This window comes from Mustela lutreola, chromosome 11, assembly GCF_030435805.1.
Source record: "Mustela lutreola isolate mMusLut2 chromosome 11, mMusLut2.pri, whole genome shotgun sequence".
NCBI classification, from domain to species: domain Eukaryota; kingdom Metazoa; phylum Chordata; class Mammalia; order Carnivora; family Mustelidae; genus Mustela; species Mustela lutreola.
In genome coordinates this window covers 27253271-27279558 of record NC_081300.1, presented here as the reverse complement: position 1 = coordinate 27279558, position 26288 = coordinate 27253271, and the positions used below count along the sequence as shown (strand labels likewise).

General features: G+C 45.3%; 1 pseudogene; it reads right to left on the bottom strand.

The window, feature by feature from the left end:
- Positions 1–9490: 9490 nt before the first annotated feature.
- On the bottom strand, positions 9491–15522 carry LOC131810939 (large ribosomal subunit protein uL6-like; annotated as a pseudogene).
- Positions 15523–26288: the final 10766 nt, after the last annotated feature.

Genomic DNA, 26288 nt, shown 5'->3' with positions numbered 1-26288 from the left:
ATCTTTAAAAAATTTAAAAAATTAAAAAAATTTTTTGGGCACCTGGGTGGCTCAGTGGGTTAAGCCGCTGCCTTCGGCTCAGGTCATGATCTCAGGGTCCTGGGATCGAGTCCCGCATCGGGCTCTCTGCTCAGCAGGGAGCCTGCTTCCCTCTCTCTCTCTCTCTACCTGCCTCTCCATCTACTTGTGATTTCTCTCTGTCAAATAAATAAATGAAACCTTAAAAAAAAAATTTTTTTTTTAATTAAAAAAAAAATTTTCCTCTCCTTTCCCACAAATATATGGAGATACAAAATCAAGAGACATTTATATTTTACTTTTTGGAAATTGTCCATACCATTTAGCTGTTTAGGTATTACAATTTGGTCTTTAGCTTAACAATATATAGAAGCTCCTTGTGTATTAGCTAAATTGATCTTTTGTGATTTGCACTGTAAATATTTTTTCAAGCTTGTCATTTGTCTTTGGACTTAATTCCAATATTTTTGGTAAGGCAGCTTCTTAGGTTGATTGTGGAAATGACCACAGTAATTCCTCTTGTCCCTGTATACTCATCCTTTATATTGTGATTTTGCCACTTCTCCTATCAAGAGACAAAGTCTGGGGGTGCCTGGGTGGCTCAGTGGGTTAAGCGTCTGCCTTCGGCTCATGTCATGATCTCCAGGTCCTGGGATCAAGCCCCACATCAGGCTCCCAACTCAGTGGGGAGCCTGCTTTTCCCTTTCCCTCTGCCTCTCCCCCTGCTTGTGGTCTCTCTGTCTCTCTCTCAAATGAATTTAAAAAAAAAAAAAAAAAAAAAAGGGAAACTATAGTCTTCAGACATTGAATAACAAAGGAGCATAGGACATTAATTCATAAGAGAAAAAAAAAACAAGATGAGCCCTCTGACTGCCCCAGCTTACTGCATGAAGACAGATAAACTGGACTTTATGAAAATGAAAAACTTTTGTGTTTCAAAAGACACCATTAAGGAAATGTATAGGCGGTGCCCAGCTGGCTCCGTAGATGGAGCATGCAGCTCTTGATCTCGCAATTGTAAGTTCTAGCCCCACCTTGGGTGTAGAGATTACTTTAAAATAAAATCTTGGGGCACCTGGGTGGCTCAGTGGGTTAAGCCTCTGCCTTCAGCTCAGGTCATGATCTCAGGGTCCTGGGATGGAGCCCCACATTGGGCTTTCTGATCAGCAGGGAGCCTGCTTCCCGCTCCCCCTCTGCCTGCCTCTCTGCCTGCTTGTGATCTCTTTCTCTCTCTCTCTCTGTGTCAAATAAATAAAATAAAATAAAACTTAAAAAAAATAAATAAAATCTTAAAAAGAATGAATAGATAATCCGCAGAATGGGGGGAAATACTTGCAAATCACATATCTGATAAGGGACTTATATCCAGAATCTGTAAAAATTCTTCCAACTTAATAAAAGGCAAACAACCCAATTAACAAATGAGTAAGGGATTTGAATAGACATTTCTCCAGTGAAAATGTACAGATGCCCAAATAAGCAGTGAAAAGATGCTTGACATCGTTAGTTATCAGGGAAATGAAAATCGAAACCACAATGAAATGCTATCTCATCCTCACTAAGGTGGCTAAAATAAAAAAGAAATAGTAACAAGTGCTGGTGAAGATGTGGACAAATTGGAATCCTCATACACTAATGGTAGGAATAAAATGGTACAGTTGTTTCAAAAACCAGTTTGTCAAGGTCTCAAGTAATTAATAGAAAGTTACTTTATGACCCAACAGTTCAACTCCCAGATATGTACCCAAGAGAAATGAAAACACACATCCACACAAGAACTTACATGTGAATGTTTACATTAGGATTATTCAGATGCCCACCACCAGATGAGTGGACAAACAAAATGGGGTATATCCCTACAATGGAGTAGTACTCTTCCACAAAAAAGAGGGAACTACTGATCCATGCTACACCATGGATGAACCCTGTAATCCTTATGCTAAGTGAAAGAAGCCAGTGGGAAGACCATATGTTACAGGATTCCATTCACATGAACTTCCAGAAATATACAGAGACAGCAAATTGATGCTGCTAAGGGCTGGGAGGTTGAGAGATAAGGAGTGATAGCTAAACTGTACAGAGTTCCTCTTAAGATAATGGTTGCATGTGTCTGAATATATCAAAAGCCAGTGAATTATATACTTCATTTTTTTTTTTAAGTGGGCTCCACGCCCAGTGTGGAGGCATTCAGTGTGGGGCTTGAACTCATGACCCTGAGATCAAGACTGAGCTGTTATCAAGAGTAGGACGCTTAACCAACTGAGCCACCCAAGCACCCCAAATTATATACTTGAAATGGGTGAACTGTATGTTAAATAAAGCTGTTGGAAGGAAAGGTATGCAGATTTAAAAAGACGTACAGCTGTTTCTATTTGCAGATGAAGTTAGTGACGTGAGCATCCCTCCCTGGAAGTGGATGTGGGGTGTGGGCAAGCAAATACAGAATTAAACCTTTTGTTCTAATTCCATTTCTAGGTCTCTAACCTGCATATTTTCTGGAAACATCAAATATACCCATATGGATACGGCTTGGGGAGTAGTGTGTGAGAAGGAGCCTCTGTTTTGTTTTTTTGTTTTTTGTCTCTAATTCTCACTCTTGGACTGCATATTTATCTGTAGAGAACCACCGCTTTACTCCAAAATCGTAGTGCATTGATCTCTTAAGTACAGAGACATTCTTAGGTAATCACAGCAAAATGGTCAAATTCAGGAAATTTAACATTGATAAAATATTAATACCTAATATATAGTCCCTACTCAGATTTCTCCAGTTGTCTGAATAATGTGCTTCATGGGTGGGGGCATGGGTGAAATAGATACAGCGGACTAAAAAGATACAAACTTCCAGTTATGAAATAAGTAAGCCGCAGAGGTGGAAAGTGCAGCATAAGGAATATAGTCAATAAGATTGTAAAAATTTTGGGATGCCTGGGTGGCTCAGTCAGTTAAATGTCTGCCTTCGGCTCAGGTCATGATTCCAGGGTCCTGGGACCGAGTCCTGCATCAGGCTCCTTACTCATTGGGGAGTCTGCTTGTCCCTCTCCCTCTGCCTCTACCCTCTGCTCGCGCTCTCTCTCTTTTTCTGTCTCTCTCACTCTGTACATCTCAAATAAATAAATAAACTCTTTTTAAAAATTTTTTAAAAAAAAGATTGTAAAAATGTTGTTTGGTGACAGATGATGACTGACTGCACTTACCGTGGTGAGCATTGAGTAATGTATAGAATTGTTGAATTATTATGTTGTGCACCTGAAATTAATAGAACACTATATTTTTTTTCTTTTTTAAAAAATTTTTATTTATTTTTAAAATTTCTTTTCAGTGTTCCAGAATTCATTGTTTATGCACTACACCCAGTGCTCCATGCAATACGTGCCCTCCATAATACCCACCACTAGGCTTACCCAACCCCCCACCCTCCTGCCCTCCAAAACCCTCAGATTGTTTTTCAGAGTCCACGGTCTCTCATGGTTCGTCTCCCCCTCCAATTTCCCCCAACTCCCTTCTCCACTATATGTTACCTATGCTTCGGTTTTTAAAAATGTGGGCTGCTCAGGGGCACCTGGCTGGCTCAGTTCATGGAGTATATGATTCTTGATCTCAGGGTTGTAACTTTAAGCCCCACACTGGATGTAAAAATGTGGGATGCCCAGGTGGATTAAAGGTTTATATATAAAAAATATATAATGTTCTTCCTAACAATTGTTTTTCCAATCCAGGACCATATTGTGCATCACTGTCTCTATCTGAAGTCAGCTTTTAATACCTGCTTTTGACCATTTTGCTTTTACTGTTTCATTAGACCCCCATTTCTAGACCAATGAAACATTGCCCCTCCACATCCAGCTGTCTGAGCAAGTCCAGCCAGGATGGCCCAAACCCAGGGACCCTGCATGTTGAGATCCAAGCCCTGAAGAATCCCTTTGCTTTGCCCCATGTTCTGTCCTGTGTGGGAAGGGCAGATTTGCCTTGGCCTCTACTAAATTAAGAAGTTGTGACGTAGGCAGGGGCTCGAGTTTCCAGCAGAAGGGGATTAGCTATTACAGCTTCCGCTACTTGGGAGACTTGCGAAGCTCGATATTGAGTGAGAAGTGTAGCATGAATGAAAAGATGTTCATCAAAATGTGTCTGAAGCTATTTTGGGAGTAGACTGAGGATTGTATGTGTGGATGTCCTTGGAGCCTGTTTGGTTGCCAGGGGATCTTTTTCTTGTGATTGATCACCGGAGCACGTGACAGCTGGCGCGCCACAGCCTGGCTAGGACCCCGTGCCTACATGTCCCAGCTTTGATGAGACACCACTCAAGGAGGCCACTCTGCCAGCTATATTTAGTACCGTGATGCACGCATGTCCTTCTGACCTTAGCTTCCTCTCACGTCGTACAGATGTATATTTTTAGGTTTATCTTACAGCACCCAGCTCTCACATTTACAGTTTTCTTTGGATTCTGCAGCAGCGGCCGTGGGCTGACAGCCTGCCTCCACTGCGTGGGGAAAAAGAATTGCTCTCTCTGCCTTCTCAGGATCCGGATTTCTACAGCATGTTCAGACGCTGAGCATGAAATCTCGTTCTTCTGTGTCCTGGAAATGTGACCTTAAGGACGTCATGTAAACTCTCAGGTGTCCTAAGGGTATAACAGGTACTCTCCCTCACTTGCCACTCATTCCGCTCATTCACCTGCTCAGCAACAAGCTTTATCAGATACTGTGTGTTAGGTTTTGGGGCCTCAAAGATCAGTAAGAACTTCCCCCCTCAGAGAAGCAGTTTATAAATTTCACAGATCATCAGCCTGGAAGGGACGGTCCAGTCTAAATTTTAGTCTTATAGACCAGGAAACGGAGGCCCAAAGAAGTATAATAACTGCCCAGATGTCATACCCAATCACTGACCAAATCGGGATTAGAACCCAGATTGCTTAAAAAGAACAAAAAGGGGACGCCTGGGTGGCTCAGTTGGTTAAGCAGCTGCCTTTGGCTCAGGTCATGATCCCAGTCTCCTGGGATCGAGTCCTACATCAGGCTCCTTGCTCAGCAGGGACCCTGCTTATCCCTCTGCCTCTGCCTGCCACTGTGTCGGCCTGTGCTCACTCTCTCTGTCAAATAAATAAATAAAATCTTAAAAAAAAAAAAAAAAAAAAAAAGAACAAAAAGAATGCCAATCACGTTATTTCCCAGTCCAAGGATCTTTGCTCTGTATCACCTGCTTTTAGCTAAACTGTAGTGAGCTTCAATTTTCCTTACATGTGAGCTTCAATTTTCCTTATATGACCTTAACATTAACATTATAAAATTAATATCCAGTGATTGAGAAAATGTACAGTAACTAAGACCTAACATGAAATCAGAAATCAGTACCATTTTGAGGGTGCCTGTGTGGCGCAGTCTGTTAAAGCGTTCAACCCTTTGTTTCAGCTCAGGTCGTGATCTCAGGGCTATGCAATAGAACCTCACGTGGGCTCCACACTCAGCATGGAATTTGCTTGAATTCTCTCTCCATCTCCCTGTGATCCTCCCCCCTTCTCTCACTCTTTAAAATAGATAATTTTTTTTTTAAAGATTTTATTTATTTATTTGACAGAGAGAGATGACAAGCAGGCAGAGAGGCAGGCAGAGAGAGAGGAGGAAGCAGGCTCCCTGCTGAGCAGAGAGCCTGATGTGGGACTCGATCCCAGGACCCTGAGATCATGACCTGAGCCGAAGGCAGCGGCTTAACCCACTGAGCCACCCAGGAGCCCCTAAAATAGGTAATTTTTTTTAAAGAAACTAAAACCATTTATAAATCAATTGGAGTTTATTCACCAAATAAGCATGAACAGATATTTGAAAAATAGTTGTCATGTATGTGTGAGATGTGGTATATGTTAAGCCTACAGGTTTTCCTGTAAATTGTATTTAACTGCATATAACAGAAAGCACAAAACCATAGCTCAAACAAAAGAGTGGTTTATCTTTCGTATGTAGAATACCAGAAGCAGGTAGTTCAGGGTGGAGATGGGGCCCTCTGGGACCATCAGGGACCTCAGTTCCTCTGTGTGATTAACTACCTTTTAGCACTGGTTTCCATTTTTATGTCATAAAATGCCTGCTGCATTATGTCACCTCACAGTCATATAATGGCAGCTGCAGCACCAGCTTTCATGTCCATGTCACTTTGGAAAACCCCAGCTGCAAGGGGGGCTAGAAAATGTAGTATGTTCATGGGCACATTGTTACATAGAATAAATCTGGGCTTCTTCACTTAAGGAAGAGTGAGAAGAATTAACAAGGGGTTGACTAGAAGTCCCTGCCACAGAAGAAACTATTCTACCTTCCGGTCTTGGGTTGAATCTTCTCTTGTACCTTCACTCTGTGGAAATCAGATTTGCAGAGATTAGATTTCCTTTCTTTTTATTCAGTTTTGCCACTTCTCTTTCTGCCACTTTTTGTTCTAACAAAGTTTAGTTTTCTTTTCCAATTTGAGATGTCAGACTCCCTCTGTTTGGATTTTGACAAATGTTGCATATAGCACAAACGTGGTTTTTTTTTTTTTAAGATTTTATTTATTTGACAGACAGAGATCACGAGCAGGCAGAGAGGCAGGCAGAGAGAAGGGGAAGCAGGCTCCCTGCTGAGCAGAGAGCCCGATGCGGGGTGCGATCCCAGGACCCTGGGATCATCACCTGAGCAGAAGGCAGAGGCTTTAGCCCACTGAGCCACCCAGGTGCCCCACAAACGTGTTTATTTTGACTGCCTTAAAAGCAGTGATTCTCAATGGGTTGGGAACAGGTGACATTTGGCAGTACCCAGAGACATTTTCGGTTGTCACAACCAAGGAGGTGCTACTGTCACCTAGGGGGAAACGCCTGGGGTGCTGTTAAATGGCTACAATGCACAGGTCAGCCCCTCATGCTTGATGAGTATCTGGGTACTCTCTTTTTTTTTTTTTTAATATTTATTTATTTATTTATTTGACAGAGAGAGAGATCACAAGTAAGCAGAGAGGCAGGCAGAGAGAGAGGAGAAGCAGGCTCCCCACTGAGCAGAGACCCTGATGCGGGGCTTGATCCCAAGACCCTGAGACCATGACCTGAGCTGAAGGCAGAGGCTTAACCCTCTGAGCCACCCAGGCGCCCCTGGATACCCTCTTTTGTGAGTTGCTTGTTGAGTCTTTTGCCTACTTTTCTACTAGACTGTTTGCCTTTTTCTTATTGATTTGTAAGAGTTCTTTATATATTCTGGTTATGAGGTCTTTATCAGCTTTTAAGTATTGCAAATACCTCCTCTCATTTTGTGGCTTGCCATTTTACTTTTTTTAAATTCTTTTTAATTTTTAAATATTTTTTCTAAACCAGAATATTTATTCTGCTACCAATTGTGAAAATCCTTAAGGTAAACTGATGCTGCCACGCTGCCCTCTTGGGTTTAGGTGTTGTGTCTCCAGGGACTCATGCCTGCATCTGCCATATGCAATTTTCAGGTGCCTCATTTGACCCCACCCAGTGGTATTTCATCTTTTAGCCTCAGCACTCCAGTTATGCTCTTTAGCTTGGCAGGGCAGCCACATCTGCCACAGGTCGACTTCTGGACATGACAGTCCTGACAGCCACAGTGGCGGCACAAAATGTGCATCTTCTTTTTTTTTTTTTTTTTTTTAAAGATTTATTTATTTATTTATTTGTCAGAGAGAGAGCCAGCAAGAGCGAGCACAGGCAGACAGAGTGGAAGGCAGAGTCAGAGGGAGAAGCAGGCTCCCTGCGGAGCAAGGAGCCCGATGTGGGACTTGATCCCAGGACGCTGGGATCATGACCTGAGCCGAAGGCAGCTGCTTAACCAACTGAGCCACCCAGGCGTCCCAAATGTGCATCTTCTTATGACGTCATCTCGTTCCTGTAGCCAAGACTGGAAGAGAAGACCGCCATTTTGTTTGTCTAATGACATCTTTTTGACAAACAGAATTAATGTTGATACCCACCTTATCAATCTTTTCTTCTTTCATGTGTGCATTTTGCCTTCATTTTTAAAGCTATTTTCACTGGGTTTACACCCATAGATTGTCAGTTTTTTTCTTTTAACACTTTGAATATATAATTCAAATCTTTCCTTCCTTCCCTATGGCTTAGTTATCTGGGGCCATTCAGTATTACCACAAACTTAACATCTTAAAACAAAACACATTTATCATCTCACAGTTTCTGTGGGTTAGATGTCTGGACACAACTTATGTTGGTCCTGGACAAGGCTGTAGTGAAGGTATTGGTTATTCCTGGGTTATCCTCTGGGGCTTGACTGGAAAAGACTCTCCTTCCATGTTCACTCAGTTTTTTTGCTGAATTCATTTCCTTGAAGTTGTAGGCATCAGGGCTTCAATTTCTTGCTAGCTATCAGCTGAGGCTGCTCTGAGTAGCTAGCTCTCCAAAATCCCTTGCTAAGCGAGATCCTCCAATACGACCACTTACTTCTGGAAGCCAGCAAGGGAGATGGGACTCCAGTGGACAGCAGCAGACAGGCGCCATGATCTGATCTTTTTTTTTTCTTTTTTTTTTTTTTTAAGATTTATCAATTTGTTTATATGAGGGAGAGAGAGAGAGAAAGTAAGAAAGTGCATGCACAGCAGGAGGGGGCAGAGGGAAAGGGAGAGAAAATCTGAAGCAGACTCCTTACGGAGCAAGGAGCCCAATGCAAGGCTCAGTCCCACCACCTGAGATCATGACCTGAGCCAAAATCAACAGTTGGACGCTCAACCGCTCAACCGAGTTACCCAGGTGCCCCACCATGGTCTTATATAACATTGTCGTGTAATCTCATCAATCTCGTATTCACATAATCATGTACTTCTCATTACCTTTGCTTACTCCCTTGATTAGAAGGAAGCCACAGGCCCTGTCCGTCCTCAGGGACAGATCATACAGGTCACGAGCACCGGGAGGCAGGAATCACAGGGGCCACCACAAGAGTCTATCCACACAGCATTAGAAGCGGCCTATTCATCGTACCATTGTTAATGTAAAACTAATGTATATTTTTTTCTGTGGCTGCTTTTTAAAACTTTCTCATTCGTTTTCAACAACCCCATGATATTCTAGGTGTGTTTTTCTTTGAACTTCTCTTAAGTTTCATAGAACTTCTTGTATTGGTGGCTTGATAGTTTTCATCAATTTGAGAAAATTCAGCCATCATGTCTTCAAATATTGCTTCTGCTTTATTTTCTCTTCCCTTTCTGGTATTCCCAATTACCCACACATTAGACTTTGTCAGTGTATCTCATATGTTTCTTGTACTCTTTGCTGTATTTTCCAACCTTTTTTTCTTTCAAATTTTTCTGTCTTTTTTCCTCTCTTGAGTCTGGATACTTGTACCAACCTATCTTCTAGATTACTAATCTTCTTGTTAATCTGCTGCTGGTAGGCACTTCCTCTTCCCATCACCTCAAATCAAGACACACAGATAAGTCTAAGGAAGCATCTGGCACCTTGCTGTTTCCATAGTTGGGCAACTTAGCTCTTTATTCTCAGCCTGCTGAACTGCATTCCTTTCTCAGAAACATAGATACAATCCAAAACTTCTCTGATATCCTTGTTTGGAACTTTTGTGGCTTACTGAATCAAAGCAGCTGAATTCAGTACAAGTTCAATGTCGTTTCCTTCAAGAATTAACTCCCCTTTCTGGGCTCAAGATAATGAATAAGCAAATGCTAGACCTCATCTGAGCCCCATGGGTGTATTTTTCGCCCCAGAAATTTTGGATTTCGATAAGAGAACCATTCTCCTGAATAACAACATGGACGGGGAGGTGAGCGTAGGCAAATTCACATCTTGTAACAGAAGCCCAGGGTAACACCCTTGATCATGTTCTCTAAGTGACTACCCGTAGTGAGAATGGTAGCCAATTCCTTTCTGTTTCTCTGCCATTTGTCAACTCGGAGCCTCTTCTTTTTCTTTCCAAGGAGACAGATCCACATTGGTGCATTTGAAAGTCCTCCACAGGGTTCCTCTGGGGCCCTTCACAACAACAGTGCACCCCTTCAGAGTGATGTTCACCTTTTCTGGAACATCAGCCATCTGATTGCGGAAAACAGTCCTCACTGTCACAGTAGATGCGGCAAAAGAGAACCTTGTGAGACACTTCTGTCGTTATCACTGCCTAGCTTTTCCGCATTTGTCTCCCATGCCATTTATGATACAGCACATTTCTCAGAGGGGGAAAGATATGGGCAGGTAGCAAGAATTTCCTGTCCCCTTGGGAAAGGAAGAATCGGCCAGACTAAAAGTCCAATTGATATGAGACAGATTAACGGGAGAAAATACAATTATCCTGCATCCGTGGAATCCACACAGGCATGGAAATTCCAAAGACAGGCAAAATGGGGTACATATGTCAATTTGAACCAAGGAAAAGGGGGTTGGGGCCTGGGACTTCAAAGGGAAGGAATGCAATTTACAGGACAATGAAGAAAAGTAAATGTTTGGTGAATGTTTGCTGGGTCACTAGAAAACAATGGCACATAGGAGTTAGATCAAACAGACCTTGCTATGTTCCTCCCTGTTCTCCATAACTAGTTCATTTCATAATGTAGTTATGGGGATAACTTTTTTCCTGGAGAAGGTCCTCTATGAATTCTTTTTTTTTTTTTTTTTTAGGATTTTATTTATTTATTTGACAGATCACAAGTAGGCAGAGAAGCAGGGCAAAGAGAGAGAGAGGGGGAAGCAGGTTCCCCGCTGAGGAGAGAGCCTGATGCAATGCGGGGCTCCATCCCAGGACTCCAGGATCATGACCTGAGCCAAAGGCAGAGGCTTTAACCCACTGAGCCACCCAGGCGCCCCTCCTGTATGAATTCTTTTAGGCAGTTGTGGGGGAGATAAAGAGCTTTCCATGATTTTTTGGGGGTCTTGATTGCTTTTAACTCAATAATTTTCATGCCAAAATGACCCATTTTGGTGAGGGGGTCTGCTCTTGGTCCCTAAAACACCACGTTCTTAGAATTTTCCTTCTCTCTGGAATCTTGGCTCCTTGAGTGCTGGCTGTCTGGGCAGCTCTCCGATGTCTTCAAACAGAATTTTCCTTTTCCATTTCTCTAGGCTTTCCAGTTGTTCTCAGCAAAAGGATTAATGTACCCACTTAGACCCACTTTTATACTTTAATGCAGATTTCTCTATACCACACCATCTGGTCTGAAATGTATACTTCAGTTCACATCTTTTTATAGGAAGCAACTGTCTCACCAACCTGCTATCAGTCAGGCATAGGTTTATAACTGGCTTACAGACCTCTGCAACACTGTGGACATATGAAGTGTGAACATTGTAGGGGTGCCTTAGAGCATCATAGAGCAATGCAACTCTTGGTTTTGGGGTTGTGAGTTCAAGTCCCACCTTGAGTGTAGAGCTTACTTAAAATAAATAAATAAATAAATAATTTTTAAAAGTGCAAACATTGTAATTCATGTTTCTTCTCTCCTTTTATTTATTCACATGGGACAGAAGTACCAACACACCCATTCAGTTCAACACCAGGTAGATGCAAATGTTGAGGGAATAACTCTGAGCCCTTGGTTCATCTAATTAAGTCATTGCCCAAGGAAGAAATTTCAGAAGGAAGGTGTCTAGGCTTGCTCTTGGAGCAACACTATCTGTTCTGAATAAAATGGATTTCTTAGAAAAATGTATAAAGCAGATATGGTTTTCTTTGCTGTTTATCAGAACTCCAGACTTAACTAGGTATTGCATTTTTATCTGCTAAACTGGCCACCAGTGTGTATTCTCCCCTGATGGTGTCTCTAAAAGAGAATTGATTCCAGTGTTATAGGAATCTTGACAATGGGAATCATAACTTTCATTGGTCATTAATGCAAGTAAAAAATGGAAATAAATTTCATTTTGAACCCAGCCCCTGACCAAATTAGCTTATCGTTCTAATACTTCTTCTGTTGGTTTTGTTTTTTTTTTTTTTTTTTTTTTTTTTTTTTTTTTTTTGCTTTTCTAGTTGTGTAATTATTTCACAGCATATAATGGTAAATTAAGTTCCTCAACAATTTTGATTCTTCTCATTTTATCTCAGGAGGTACTCTCATGTATGGTAATACCAAAGTGGTTTTGTGGTAATAGTGTTTTAGTCATTATTACTGTGTAGCAAACAATCCCACACTAACATGAAACAACCATGGATTCTGTAGATGGGGAATCTGGACAGGGCACTTTTTAAAAAAAATTTATTTATTTATTTGACAGACAGAGATCACAAGTAGACAGAGAGGCAGGCAGAGAGAGAGAGGGAAGCAGGCTCCCTACTGAGCAGAGAGCCCAATGTGGGGCTCGATCCCAGGACCCTGGGATCATCACCTGAGCAGAAGGCAGAGGCTTTAGCCCACTGAGCCACTCAGGCACCCCTAGACAGGGCACTTTTTAAGAATGAACATCTTGAGACACCACATGGCTCAGTGTGTTCAGTATCTGCCTCTGGCTCAGGTCATGATTCCAGAATCCTGGGATCAAATCCCACATCAGGTTCCCTGCTCCGTGGGGAGCCTGCTTCTCCCTCTGCCTCTCCCCCTGCTTGTGTGCTCTCTTGCTCTCTCTGACAAATAAATAAAAAAAATCTTAAAAAGAAAAAAGAGTGGGGGTGCCTATGTGGCCCAGTTGTTGGGCATCTGCCTTCAGCTCAGGCCATGATCCCAGAGTCCTAAGATCAAGCCCCACATGGGGCTCTCTGCTCAGTGGGAATCTGGCTTCTCTCTTCCCACTCCCCCTGCTCATGTTCCTTCTCTCACTGGGTCTCTGTCAAATAAATAAATAAATAAAATCTTAAAAAAAACAAAAACAAAAACAAAAAACGAAGTGACTATCTCAACAGAGCAAGGCAGAAGTGTACTACATTGTTATGATCTAACCTTAAAAGTCACAAAGCACTGGGAAGACTGGGTGGTTCAATCAGTTAAGCAGCTGTCTTCAACTCAGGTCACATCCCACCACATAGAGCCCCACATCCAGCTCCTTGCTATACGGAGAGTCTGCTTCTCCCTCTGCCTGCTGCTCTCCCTGCTTGTGCTTGCTCTCTGTCTCTCTAGTTCTTTCTGACAAATAAATAAATATAATCTTTAAAACAAAACAAACAAAGTCACAAAGCATCACTTACACTGTACTATATCCACCGAAGAAGATTCACAAAAGACCACCACAGAGTCAAGGGCAAGGAGAAAACACAGACTCCCATCCAGTGGTTGGACTGTCAGTCTTGCACTCAAAGAAAAGTATGGGATAAGATATCCTTGAGGCCAGCTTTGCAACATACAATCTACCAAAAGGAATGGCCTTATTGTGTTCCAGTGTTGAATAGCAATTCTTCTACTAAAGGTATTTCACCTTTAAGCCTCAGTTCCAATTTATTTCTCATGGCAAGGAAGTTTCCCTATTCTGATTTTATTAAGCTTTTAAAGAATAAATAATAGGAGCACCTGGGTGGCTCAGTTGGTAGAGTGTCTGACTCTTGATCCCAGGGTTGTGAGTCCAAACCCTGTGTTGGATGTGGAGTCTACTTTAAAAAACATATAAATTCAAAAGTAAAAGTAAAATAAGTAAGTAAATAAGAAATGGTGAATTTTCTCAAATGCCTTTCTGCATCTATGAAGTATCTATTGAAGAGACATTTAATAAGACAAGAATGAATGAAGTTGTATTTGCCCTCTTTGAGCTAAGTCTGCAGCTGACCCTGTCATTCAGGGAGCATTTCTGAGCACTTGTGTGCCGGGCCTCTCCTGGGTACTCAGACACAACACTGAACCAAAACAGAAGGGGTTCCAGCCCTCAGGAAGCTTACAGCCAAAATGATCCAGATCCAGGTCAGTGCCTGAAATCTGGCTTTTGTGCCCCCCAAAAATGCAGGAAGGGGAGTAATTCCCACCCTCCCACCTAAATCCCAAACTCAATAACTTGGTCCTGCAAAGTCTCTCCATTTCGGTGACATCCAATCACTGGTCAGAATGTCGTTTGAAGGCGAAGGGCATTTACATGTATAATTTTAGCCACCAGAGGGCAGTCACATTTAAAAAACACTTTCTAACTCCCTTCTCCTCTCTAACTCCCCCTGTCCTCCATGCTATTTGTTAGGCTCCACAAATAAGTGAAACCATAGGAGTTGGGGGAAATTGGAAGGGGAGGTGAACCATGAGAGACTATGGACTCTGAAAAACAACCTGAGGGTTTTGAAGGGGTGGGGGGTGGGAGGTTGGGGTACCAGGTGGTAGGTATTATAGAGGGCACGGATTGCATGAAGCACTAGGTATGGTGCAAAAATAATGAATACTCTTATACTGAAAATAAATAAAAAATAAATTTAAAAAAAAATAACACTTTCAAAGGGGAAGAAATGACAAACCTAATTCCTTGAAAGGCTATCCTCCTGGGTTCCCAGGCTAGAGTCAATCCCCACGGTGGGATTCTCTCCAGTGGAGAAATGGCCCAGCACCCAAACCACTCTCCCACTTCAGGCCTGGGGGATCACCAGTTTATCTCAAGGCTCTGGTCCCTTGAATGGAGGATGATATCATGGAAACTGACATGGACCATCATGACGTAGATCAGAGGGTCTCCCAAATCAAACACTTTAGAAGAAGTTAACTGCATAAGAACCACCACAGGGAGGGGCCAGGGCACCCACACACCCACCTCCCTTCAAGTCCTCACTTAGGAGAGTCGGTCAGTGAGCATTTATTGAGCCGTATCTCCTCAACAACCTGCCCTGTGTGGGCAGGGGTAAAATAGATTTGTTCTGGCTACGGAGAGGGGCCTTGCTTGCACAACCTTATGAGAAAGCAGTAAGGACAGCCCTAAGGCAAAAGAGCATCCAGTTAAGGCATCCCTTCCCTCTGTTCCAGGGGAAGCACATAGGAGGCCACCCAAGACAACAGCTTCTTCAGATGCAGCTTGAAGCCCTGACCTTGGGGTACTGTCAGGGAAGGTGGTGCTTCCAGAAAGCTCAGTTCTTCTCTTTCCTAGCCTAGAGTGAAGGATCTATTTCCAGTTTGGTTTGTTTTGCTTTCTGCTTGTCCGATGTGTTTTATCAGAGCCCCACATCCCCTTCCCCATCTGGGGCTTGAGTAGCATTGGGAACACAAAAGCAACAGAGAATTTCAGGCTCTTTCCTACCCACACTCCTTCCCCCTCTACATCAACAACTCCAGAGCCCACCTGAATGAGAAGAGGGAAAGGGAGAAAAATAGTTCATATCCCAAAAAATATTCTCCTTCCACGGGGTTGTGACTGCATAAGACCTAGCCCAAGAGTGGCATAGGACAAGAACCGGATGAGTGTTCGTTATTCTATGTCCACAATCCCTTTCTGGAATTTCCCAAGCTCTCAAAACCCAAGGGTCTTTCAGAATTCATTTGGCAAAAGTAATCTGACCTGAATTCATCTAGTAGCAAAACCTCACCTGAATCAGTGATGCCGCTGATTTTGGTCCATGTGTACCCCTTGGTGTGAGTACTCATGGATTCCATCACAGAAATCCACAATGCTCCATCACAGGGCATAGTCCCAGACTCCACTGCATGCATCACTGAGTCTATGGTGTAAGCACCTGATTGTCTTTCTCAAACCAAATATTCTGAATTCTGAAACATAACTGGCCTCTAGGACCTGTTACTATATGATATCTAGGTTCTATAGCTTATCTCTCCTATTATCTAGCTATGTGACTTTCAATAGGGTGGCCCTAAGATTCATGCCTCCTGCATTATGCAGGCCCCATATAATCCCTTTAAGTGTGGGCAGAACCTGTGACTTGCTTCTAAGTAATAAAATATGGCAAAGGTGAAGAAATTTTGAAAATATAACTAAAATCTCAAATCAACTGATTTTTATTTAGTCAAATGGAAAATTATCCTGAGGGAGCCTGAGTTAATCAGGTAAAAACCTTTATTTTTTTTAAGATTTTATTTATTTATTTCACAGACAGAGATCACAAGTAGGCAGAGAGGCACGCAGAGAGAGAGGAGGAAGCTGGCTCCCTGCAGAGCAGAGAGGCTGATGCGGGGCTCCATCCCAAGACCCTGGGACCATGACCTGAACTGAAGGCAGAGGCTTTAACCCACTGAGCCCTCCAGGCACCCCAGGTAAAAACCTTTAAAAGAGGGACTAAGTTAGACCTCTGGATGGCTCAGTGGTTTAAGTGTCTGGTTTGATTTTGGCCTCAGTCATAATCTCAGGGTCATGAGATCAAGCCTCAGTTTGGGCTCCTGGCTCAGTGAGGGGTGTCTGCTTGAGATTCTCTCCCTCTGTCCTGCCCTCTACACTCTCTCTAAAGTGAATAAATAAATAAATAATTTTTAAAGAAAGGTACTAGGCCCTCCCTGAGGTCAGAGGGTCTCAGACGTTTGCTTTGAAGAAGCTGTCAAGTTCTAAGTGGGTCTCTGGAGAGGGCCATGGGGCAAGGAACTATGGGCAGCCTTTAGTCATGGAAAGCATCCAGCTGACCACCAGCAAGAAACCTGGGACCTCAGTCCTGCAAACGAGAGAAGATGAATTCTGCCCTTGAGGAAATTCTGCCCACAGCCTGAGGGGCCTGGAAACAGATCTTTCCCCACTTGAGACTCTGATGAGACAGCAACCCCAAACTGATACCTGGATTCCTGGATAGCAAAACTGGGAAGTGATGGACCCAGCTAAGCCAAACCCAGAATCCTGATCCATGAAAACTGAGCTTGTAAGTGTGTGTTGTTTTAGTCTACTCGGCTGTGGTCGTTGGTTACGCAATACAGGGAACTAACACAGTGGAGACATCCCTTAACGTCCTTGGGCTGCGGTTGTTTATCTGCAAACTGGGGAAGTGTTTTGTCACACCTAGCAGCATTTCCAGCTCTAGCTTTGGAGACTTGATGTATGGGGTAGATGCTGGGGGCTTTAGTGTTGGGAGGAGGAAGAATGGTTTTCTTTGTGGGTGAGCAGATGTGGGGAAGGGGCTGTGGATGCCAAGACGGTGTGCTGTTGAGGCTTCTGATGCACAAGCAGAGAAAAATACTGGCAGCTGAGAACTCAGCGAGTCCCCAGTGACCCGGCTGCCAGGCTGGACACTGACCACAGCTGGCATCGCTCCGGGCTGCAGGAGCGATCATCTTTCCGAAGCAGGAAAAACAAGCATCCTCTTTCCCCCGCTGTATAAGGGAAGCTTCACCACCCTGGGCACCCGCCCCCATCTCTGTCAGTTTAGGAAGGGGCAGAAGATTTCCTCTCACCCTCTTCATCTCCAGGCACCTAAAGTTCTTGGGCTGGCAGCCTCAGGAGCTGACCTGGGGAGCTCATGGGGAGCTGAGTCAGGGAGGGCATCAGGTTTCCTGTGAGCTCTTGGCAAAGCCCAGACAGAGGTGAGGTTGTGCTTCTGAGCTCTCCCACCAGGCCAGTCCATCATGTCTCCTTGCCTTCTACACTCCTGCTGCCTGTCACGGGGTGGGGGGTGGGGGGGGCAGACCACTAACAAGCCCCAGAGGTGGCACATGAACCGGCTGTCTTGCCTCCCCCAAATCCTCCCTCAGACACAGCTGACAGGCTCCTTTGACTGGCTGAAGCAATTGTCCCTTATTAAATTCTTTAGGGGATGATCTCATTAAGCCTTGTTATGGGTCACTTCTATTTCAGGGAGAATAAATTTGCTGGACTCTTTCTGTGTGCAGCTAGTTAATTGAAACCTGAAGTAGGGGGAGGAGGAGGGACAGGCAAGGTGGTGAGCTGGAGCGGGGGAGTGTGGGTAGGGGAGCAGTGCGACTGGCTGGGTGAGGAGCTAGGAGCTGGTGGAAGGAAGAGGCAGGGGGTCCACGTGAGAGGGACCGATAAGACAGAAGACACAGGCCCTGGAGGGGGAGGGGAGATAAAAACAAGCTTGCTGCAGCCTGATCTGCAAGATAGCCTCCTAGCTGCCTCCCAGGCTTCTGTGCTCAACCCTGCCTGACACATGAGTCCAGACCAGCATGAAGCGATAAGGGTCTAGGCCAAGATGTGGCAACAGAGATGGAAAAGAAGGAGATGTGAGAGGACTTGGAAACCAATTTAATATGAGGACAGAGGAGAGGAAAGTGCCCAAGATGACCTTGAAAGATCTCTGGAGAATGGGGACGAGTGCCAGCAAACAAGACCAGCAGAGTCCTCAGATCAATACCACGCTCACGGCTCTATCGTGTGAAGAATCCCTCTTCACCCAGTCTGAAAAAATGACCGTGTCCAGTCTTCTGGCTCTTCTGCCATGATGCACGCGGGCAGGAAATATGAACTGAGTACCCACCGTGGACAGGCCCCCCTGCCGGGCACTGGGGAGGCAAACAGAAACAAGCACACTGCCCAGGCCAAGAGACTCCAGCCCCTTCCAAGCAATTAGCCCTTCTCAGAGTGTTATACTTCAATTCCCTTTTCAAACAGTTGTGCTGATCCTCAGCCTGGGCCCTTGGCAGGAGAGGGCATAAAGACAGAGGAGAGTTTTGTGTTGGGGACCTTAACATCAAGTGAACTTGGTACGGCCAAAAGATAGATGGCTGCTGAAAGACAAGTGGCCCCAGGCTGGTGCCTTGAACTTGTGGACCTGGCTTCCTTTACCTGTAAAGGAGGGAGGGGGTTAGGTGATTCCTGGAAACTCTCTTATCTTTCTTTCTTTTGCTTTGTTTCATGGATGGGCAAGTGCTGTGACAAGTCTGATTTCTACAGAAGTGTAGGGTTATCCTTTATTCCAGAAAACGATAGTAATATGAGCACCCACAGAGTGGGTGTGGAGTGTGACATGGAACCTATATTCCCTACTCCTTGTGTTTCCATGTGGGTGGTCATTGGGCCGGTTCTTGGAGTCTCCCCGGTCTCTCTCTCTCTCTCTCTGGAAGAAAGACATCCGACTGAAAAACTTGAGGGAAGGAGCTGAGCATGCTGCACTAAGACCAGCTTACCAAGTTCACATGTTGAAGCCCTAACCCCCCAGTACCTCAGAACGTGGCTGTATTTGGAGATCAGGCCCTCAAAGAGGGGATTAAGTTAAAATGGAGTCATTAGGGTGCATCCGGGTCCTCAACCGCCCGCCCGGGTCCTTAGGAGCTTAGGACACAGACCACACAGACTGAGGAGAGGCCATGTGAAGACACAGTAGGAGGGAGGTCATCAGCAAACCAAGGAGACCTTAGAAGAAACTAATCTTACTGACGCCTTGATCTTGACCTTCCAGCCTCTGGCACGTAAGGAAATAACTCCCCGCTGGTTAAGCCCCCTGTGTGTGATACTCTACTATGGTAGCCCTTGTGAACTAATACAATATTCTCTTTAGGACTTACCGGCCTACAGGGATGTATACTCAGAGCTGTTCATGACCAAACCTGCCTTCTGGGGGAGGGCTGAGTCTGTCCAGGTCTGTCTGCTGCCAGGTGAATGTCTGTCTGCAGTGCCTGGGGCATATCAGAAAGCCCCTAGGGATGGCACATGTGTACCGCGTCCTCCAATCTAGTTTGTATCTACCATAAAGTTTACCATAAAGTTGACATTTAAATGTTGCTCTGCTTCCCATGTCTTATTTCCCAGTTGATCCCAAACTAGAGGAGAAGGGGCAACGTTATTCATTGTGCCTACAGCCCCACCCCAGAAGGAGAAGGCAAAAGCACCATAGCCCATGTTATACATTAAAGCCTTCTCTCACTGGTGCCCTCACCACTCCCACATGGGCACTCTATATCCAGGCCCACTCGTTCCCAGCATGGCCTAGCTCTTAGATTCCATTAGGACACCCACCTATTACAACTTTCCTCTTCTCTACGCTGCAGAATTCTCTTCATTCTTCTAGTCTTGGCTCAGAGGTCTCCTCCTAGCTGAGTCATCCTTGGGGCCCAGGTCATACCTGTATCTTTCTCATGTCAGTGCCCATGACCCGGTACATATTTCTATTATTTTGTCATAGCGTCCTAATGTTAGGTGGCCACGTGTCTGTGTTCTCCACTAGGACAGTCTAGGCTGAGCACTGCACCTGGAAGGACTTCCTGGTCACACCTGTGTCCCCAGTGCTAGCTTGGTGCTTGGCTCCAGAACAGGTGTCCACAAAGTGCTGGAGTATGAATGAGTGGCAGGATGACAGTTTGACATATTAATCTGTATGTTTCTCATAGTTTTCCACCCCACCCCTTCCATTTCAAGTGGACTGGCCTGTTGGTAATTCCTCCATTTGGGCTTGGTGTAAAGCAGAAGAGCCTGAGTTCAATAACTTCCTGTCCTTTGAAAAAAATCTAAACTCATTGGATTTCGTGTGTGTGTGTGCGCGCGCGCCCTGTGGGGGAAGTGTGAGGGGTAAAGAGGGGAGATAGCTTTTGAAAGAGAAGAAATCATGTAGGCCTAGGAGGGAAGGGAGGTGTGGATGCGCTCACCCTTGCACAGCCCACCATGATGGAGGTGACCAGTCCTCCTTTAATGGCATGGGAGCAAAGATTTCTGCTCCCTGAAAGGATGTGAAAACAGAGCCAGCTGTCTCCCATCACCAGGCTTTGGCAAATCCTGTATTTGCATGGGTGGACGACAAGACCTCACCCCACCTTGAGATCTAGAGTCCTAAGCGGGGAAGGGAAATGAAAATTCAGCAATGACCTGGGGCACCTGGGTGGCTCAGTCCATTATGCATCTTCCTTGGCTTGGGTCATGATCCTAGGGTCCTGGGATTGAGCCCCATGTTGGGTTCTTTGCTCAGTGGGGAGTCTGTCTCTCCCACTCATTCTCCATCTGTGCTCTCCCTCTCTCAAATAAAGAAATAAAAGCTTAAGAAAAAAAAATTCAGCTATGACTGACATGTTCTTTCCTGCCATGTAGGGACCTTAGAGTAGAAATTAAATTGATCTCTAAGACATAAAGAAAGTGATGTTTCTTACATATTTGAGTTGGGAGGACTAGATTATCATCCACCAGAAATGAATTCTGGATCCTCTAAGTCCTGAAATGTTTCTCCTTTTCCCCCTCTTCTGACCAAGAAATTTGCCAAGGCCTGAACTGGTCCAGAATTTAGCCCCTCGTTCCCTCAACTATTGTTTGGAGTGTGGTAATTTGGGGAGAGTTTTATCATTCTCAAGATGTGTGGTGACTCATCCTCTCAGCAGCCTGGGGAAGCCCCAGAAGGCGAATCCTTCAGCCACTGGATGTTCCCTTCCAGAGACTAAAGGTCCCAGTAAGGAAAATTGTTATCCTTCCTCCAGTGAGGTTGGAGAGAAGTGCTGCTTAAAGTCAAGTCCCATGCGTGGGAGGAAGAGGCACCTAGGGAGGCCAAGAAGAAACTCCACTGGGAAATGACCTCAAGTGGGTAGGGGCTGGGGGTGAGGCTATGTGGGACAGGAAGGATCCCTCTAGCCAGCACTGGGCCACTGGGAGCAAGGTGCCCAAGAATGCCATGAGATCAATAGGACTCTTTCTCTTGGGCCCAGCTAGTCACCTCTACTGCAGTTAAGACCTCTTAGAAACCACAGACATCTCTGTCCCATCTTTAGCCCCTCTCTCATCCCTGCTGCCCACCCCCTACCTTGGTGTAGAGCCAAAGCTTCCATGGGATGGTGTGGGAAAGAACATCTGACTTGGTCACCCACACTCGGTCCAAGCATCTGTCTCTGAGTTGGACCGGGGAGGAGAATGTATGTTGAGAGGAGGCGAGCAAACCAGCAAAGAGAAGAGGAGAGGCCAGGTGGGAACTGAGTTGGAGGGACAGAAGAGAGGAAGGAGAGCTTGGGTTTGGCTTTGGGTCCCCCCAAAATAGAGCCTGAGACAAGAGCTGACATAAAGGTAGTTGATTGGGGAAGCTGCTTGGGAACAGAAGGAAGGGACTAGGAAGATTGGCATGAGGAAGGAGGGAGAGCCATTCCAGTGAAGGCTCCCACGCTGGTCTCGGTGGAGACCGAGTGTCTTCATGGTCTGGCTGTCTGTCTCTGAGGAGCACTGCAGAAGGGGTCACAGAATTGTCCATCTGATGGAAGGAAGATGAGACATTTACCCACAAGCTCTGGCCTCTGCTGGCTGAGTGTCCCCCTCTGAGCTGCTGACTCCTTCTTTCAGATTCCTCTAGTGTCGACTATCTGCCCCAGGAGGAAAGGCCCGGGGCAGGAGACATTAGCACACAGGGAAGGGAGGGTGGGGTGGGGTGGTGGTGGTGGTGGGAACACAATGCAAGAGCAAGAGTGAAAGCAGAGGATGCAGCCAAAGAATGGAGAGAGAGGAAGGGAAAGAGGGCTGGTGATGGGGACAGGAGGACAAGATGAACACAGGTAGTCCCTGTTTGGGGGAGAGCTACACGCCCAACAGAGGCATCATGGGAGCAGCTGTAGACCCTCTTCAGAGCTCTGAAACTGGCTGAAGTGAGCCCTCATTGTCATCTCCTTATCTGCTATGGGACTTCAGCAGGTACAAGGGAGCCTTGGCAGTAACTGGACATCCCCACCCCTGGCAGCCAGGAGCAACTTCTTTTGGGCCTTCCAGGAAGACAAACTGTCTCCTTAGTGTTTCTCGCTCTTCTGGTTCAACAACATCGACTCAGGCGTTCTGGCTGAAAACACACCTCTCCCAAGAGGCAGACTGATGGCATATGATTATACAAAAGGATCGTGACTTGCCAGAATGGAGCAAGCCTCCTGCAGTCCTTGTGGCAATGGGAAATCCAGTTTGGGGCATGGTGGTCACCCCTACTCCAAACCTTCAGTGTTGAGCAGATCTGAGAGAGGCTCTTGAAACTTCTGAAGTTTAGAAAGGCCTGGGACATTTTATATCTGTATTCTACCTACACTGTAGACCCAGGCTCTTCCCACCATACAGTAGGACTCTTTCTACACAGCACTGACCTTTCCTTCTCTGATGTATTATCATTCTACTAATAATCAATAACCCAGATTGATCTCTCGCCTGTTTTTTTTTTCTTAAAGATTTTATTTATTAGTTTACTTGACAGAGTGAAGGCCTGAGAGTACAAGCAGGGGGAGCAGCAGAGGGAGAGGGAGAAGCAGGGAGCCTGATGCTGGGCTCTATCCCAGGACCCCGGGATCATGACCTGAGCTGAAGGCAGACGCTTAACCAGCTGAGCCACCCAGGCACCCCCTCAACTGTCTTCTTAATATTCTTTTCCTTTGAGTTATTCTTGTCTTCTTTACTTGTAAATTCTAGAGTTTCTTAGTTCCCAGTACACTAGAACTACAAAACAGCTGGGGTTGAGGCCCAGTAAGAATGTATAGATGAATGGGTGTTAGACTGGTCCTCCTAGGCTGTCAGATTGGTATGATTTGAGAATTAGGAAAAAACTGGCTAACCAAAAATATCTCCCTCCTCCCAGCTGACTTGCCTTGTTGTCTGAAATTCCTATCTTTTTTTTTTTTAATTTTATTTATTTGACAGAGAAAGATCACAAGTAGGCAGAGAGGCAGGCAGAGAGAGAGAGAGAGAGAGAGAGAGAGAGAAGCAGGCTCCCCACTGAGCAGAGAGCCCAATGTGGGACTCAATCCCAGGACCCTGAGATCATGACCTGAGCTGAAGGCAGCAGCCTAACCCACTGAGCCACCCAGGTGCCCCTGAAATTCCTATCTTTTATGTCATTCCTTGAAGGCTTCTAGAGAAGCACTTATATTAGTTGGACAAAATGCCATCACCTGGGAGAGGTCATGCGTTAGTCAGCTATCACTCTAGTAAGAATTGGGTTCCTTAATTGTTATTAAGACATGGAGATGAGAAGCCTTTGAGATTGAGTCCTAGGGCAGGATGTTTTGGTTGTCAAAGGTGGGGAAGACAGGCAAAGAAGGCTAAAGTCCTGGGGCCTTGAGTGGTGACAGCAACAACGCTGACTGGGTCAAGGAGGGTCCTGGCTGTAGTGAGCACAGACACACCAAAGAGATACTGATTTATGGCTTGCCTTAGGTAAGGTCAACGTGTACATCCCACGAACAAGATCTTAGTTCTCTGCAGGCAGGGCCTGCCTAGACACCTCATACATCCCCCAGACTGACCCACAGTACACACGTGTGTGTTCTCTTGGGTGACAGAACAGAGCCAGCTTTGCACACACACATCACTGCGTGAGGCCTCCCCATCCACTGCTCTTTTGCCCTTCTGGTAACTTGAAGGACTTACAGCAAAAACCACAAGCAGGATGAAAATGCCAGAGCAGCTCTACTGAGTGCTTTAAGGGACACATTTCTCCAAACAAGCAAAATTAGCTGAACAAAAACACATTTTTCTGCAAAATATAGGGGTGATCTCTAAGGCCTCCCTCCCAGGCCTGCTGGTTACTCATGGTTTTCAGTAAATGACAGTAACTCTAGAGGAGGGAGGTCTTTGGAAGTCGCCTAGTGCTTGCTGGCCTGGCTGGGGAGGGCCCTCCCGGTCTACTGCCTCCACACAGGTTCTGGAAATCTCTGCTTTGTCTTTTTCCCGGGGGCGCCCCATCCTGTTTCCCAAAGCCTGGTGCCTTTGCACTGATTCCTCAAGAGAGGGGTCACATGAGATACTCTGCTTCATTTCATTTTAGGTTATTGTTGCTGCTGTCAGTCTGTTGAAGGACTTTAATGAATGCTTGTATTGTTCTCGGGCTGGAGCCTTTTTCAAATGATCAGCACATTATAAAACACAATAATGAGTCTAATTCCCACCCCCCCCAAACACACACACGCACGCACCCGCAATGGCATTGCTAAGTCCCCCAGATATGTACGGTAGTGAAGAGTCTGGGATTTAAGTGCAGCAGAGCTGGGTTTGGCTCTGACTCTTCTGTACAGTGCTGGTGAGCTTGGGCAAATCCATTCATACATTCATTTGTTTATCCAGTAAGTATTTATTCAGTACCTCCTTGTGTTAGTCATATAGTCTCTGCAAAATGCTATTTTTAAAAAAAAAATATTTTATTTATTTATTTGAGAAAGAAAGAGAGAGAGAGAGAGAGAGAGAGCAGGAGCATGAACAGGGGGAGGGGTAGAGGGAGAAGGAGACTCCTTGCAGGATCCCAGGACCCCAGGATCATGACCTGAGCCAAAGGCAGGTGCTTAACCGACTGAGCCACCCAGGCGCCCCTCTCTGCAAAATGGTACCAATGCCTGCTCTTACTATCTTTCCCAGTTGTTTAGAAGAGCTAATGAAATCATACTTATGAAAGGTCCTTGGTAAGCTCTGAACACACTTGTGTTGTTGACATTCATCAGCAAAAAGTTTAAAACAAAACTGGAGGGGTGGGGTAGGAGGACCCAAACCACAACACTCCATACATCACTTGTGCTAGAAATACACCTGTTCCATGTTGTCTGATGTGCCCTGTATGTTGGGAGCCTAGACTTTTCTCAAGCCAGACTTTGCCTGGCATACCTTTCTCTCCATCTCTGTCCTTGGAAACCCTGCTTTCTCCAAGGCCCTAGCTGAAAGCTCCCTCTTGGCACAAAGTCCTTCTTGCTCTTGGGAATTCATTTCTTCCTCCCACATGTCCTTCCTCTGCTTTGGGCATGTTGTGTCCCACTTGTGAACTACTGTAATTTGTTTCTAGATGGAGCCCTGTTACTGGACGGACAGCCGTGCTCTGGAAGGAGGTGAGAGGTGTTCTTTTCCAGGAATCCTGGCTCTGCCCTTTTAGCTCCTGTGACCTTAGTCAGGCACACAGTCTTCTCTGGGCCTCAGTTTCCTCTTCTGTAAAACCTACCTGTCCTTGCTGACTGTGGGGAGGATGAATGAGATACCACGTGTCAAGGTCCCAACACAGTGTGCCTTGCTTTCAGTGGGTGGGCTTTCAATGGATGACTTTTAAGTAAAACTGAAGGGCATTTGTACAGACTTCGGTGAGCAATCCTGAGGTACACATAGAGGAGGCGCCCACTTAGTCAGTGCAAATGAAGAACATTGGGACCATCTCTACACAGGATTTGGTACCTGAAATATCCCCAGGAAAGGTGAATTCCTCCTCAGAGGCACTCCTTTATATTTCAGTACCACTGGGAGAGGCAAACATCAAAGCGCTCTACTTTCACGGGTGCTGGGTGCTGGCAGCACTGACCGCCCGCGAAAACAAGGAGACTCCGCAGGGAAGGGAGGCGAGGAGTCTGAGGAGAGATTTGTTAGGACTGGTCTTGCTTAACATAACATGTATTTAAAACCAAGTATGTTAATTTTCAGTCAAAGATCTTTGGGGGTCTTGACAATTCACCTCCATTCTGACATGAACTTCCCTGAGTTCGTGCAGACCCCACAAGCGCCCCCACCTCAGATGCCAGGAGCAACAGGAGTCCCCAGGCTACCCACACTTAAGCCTGGCAGACCCGGGATTTGGGGTTCCTGTGACTCTCCCAATAGTTCA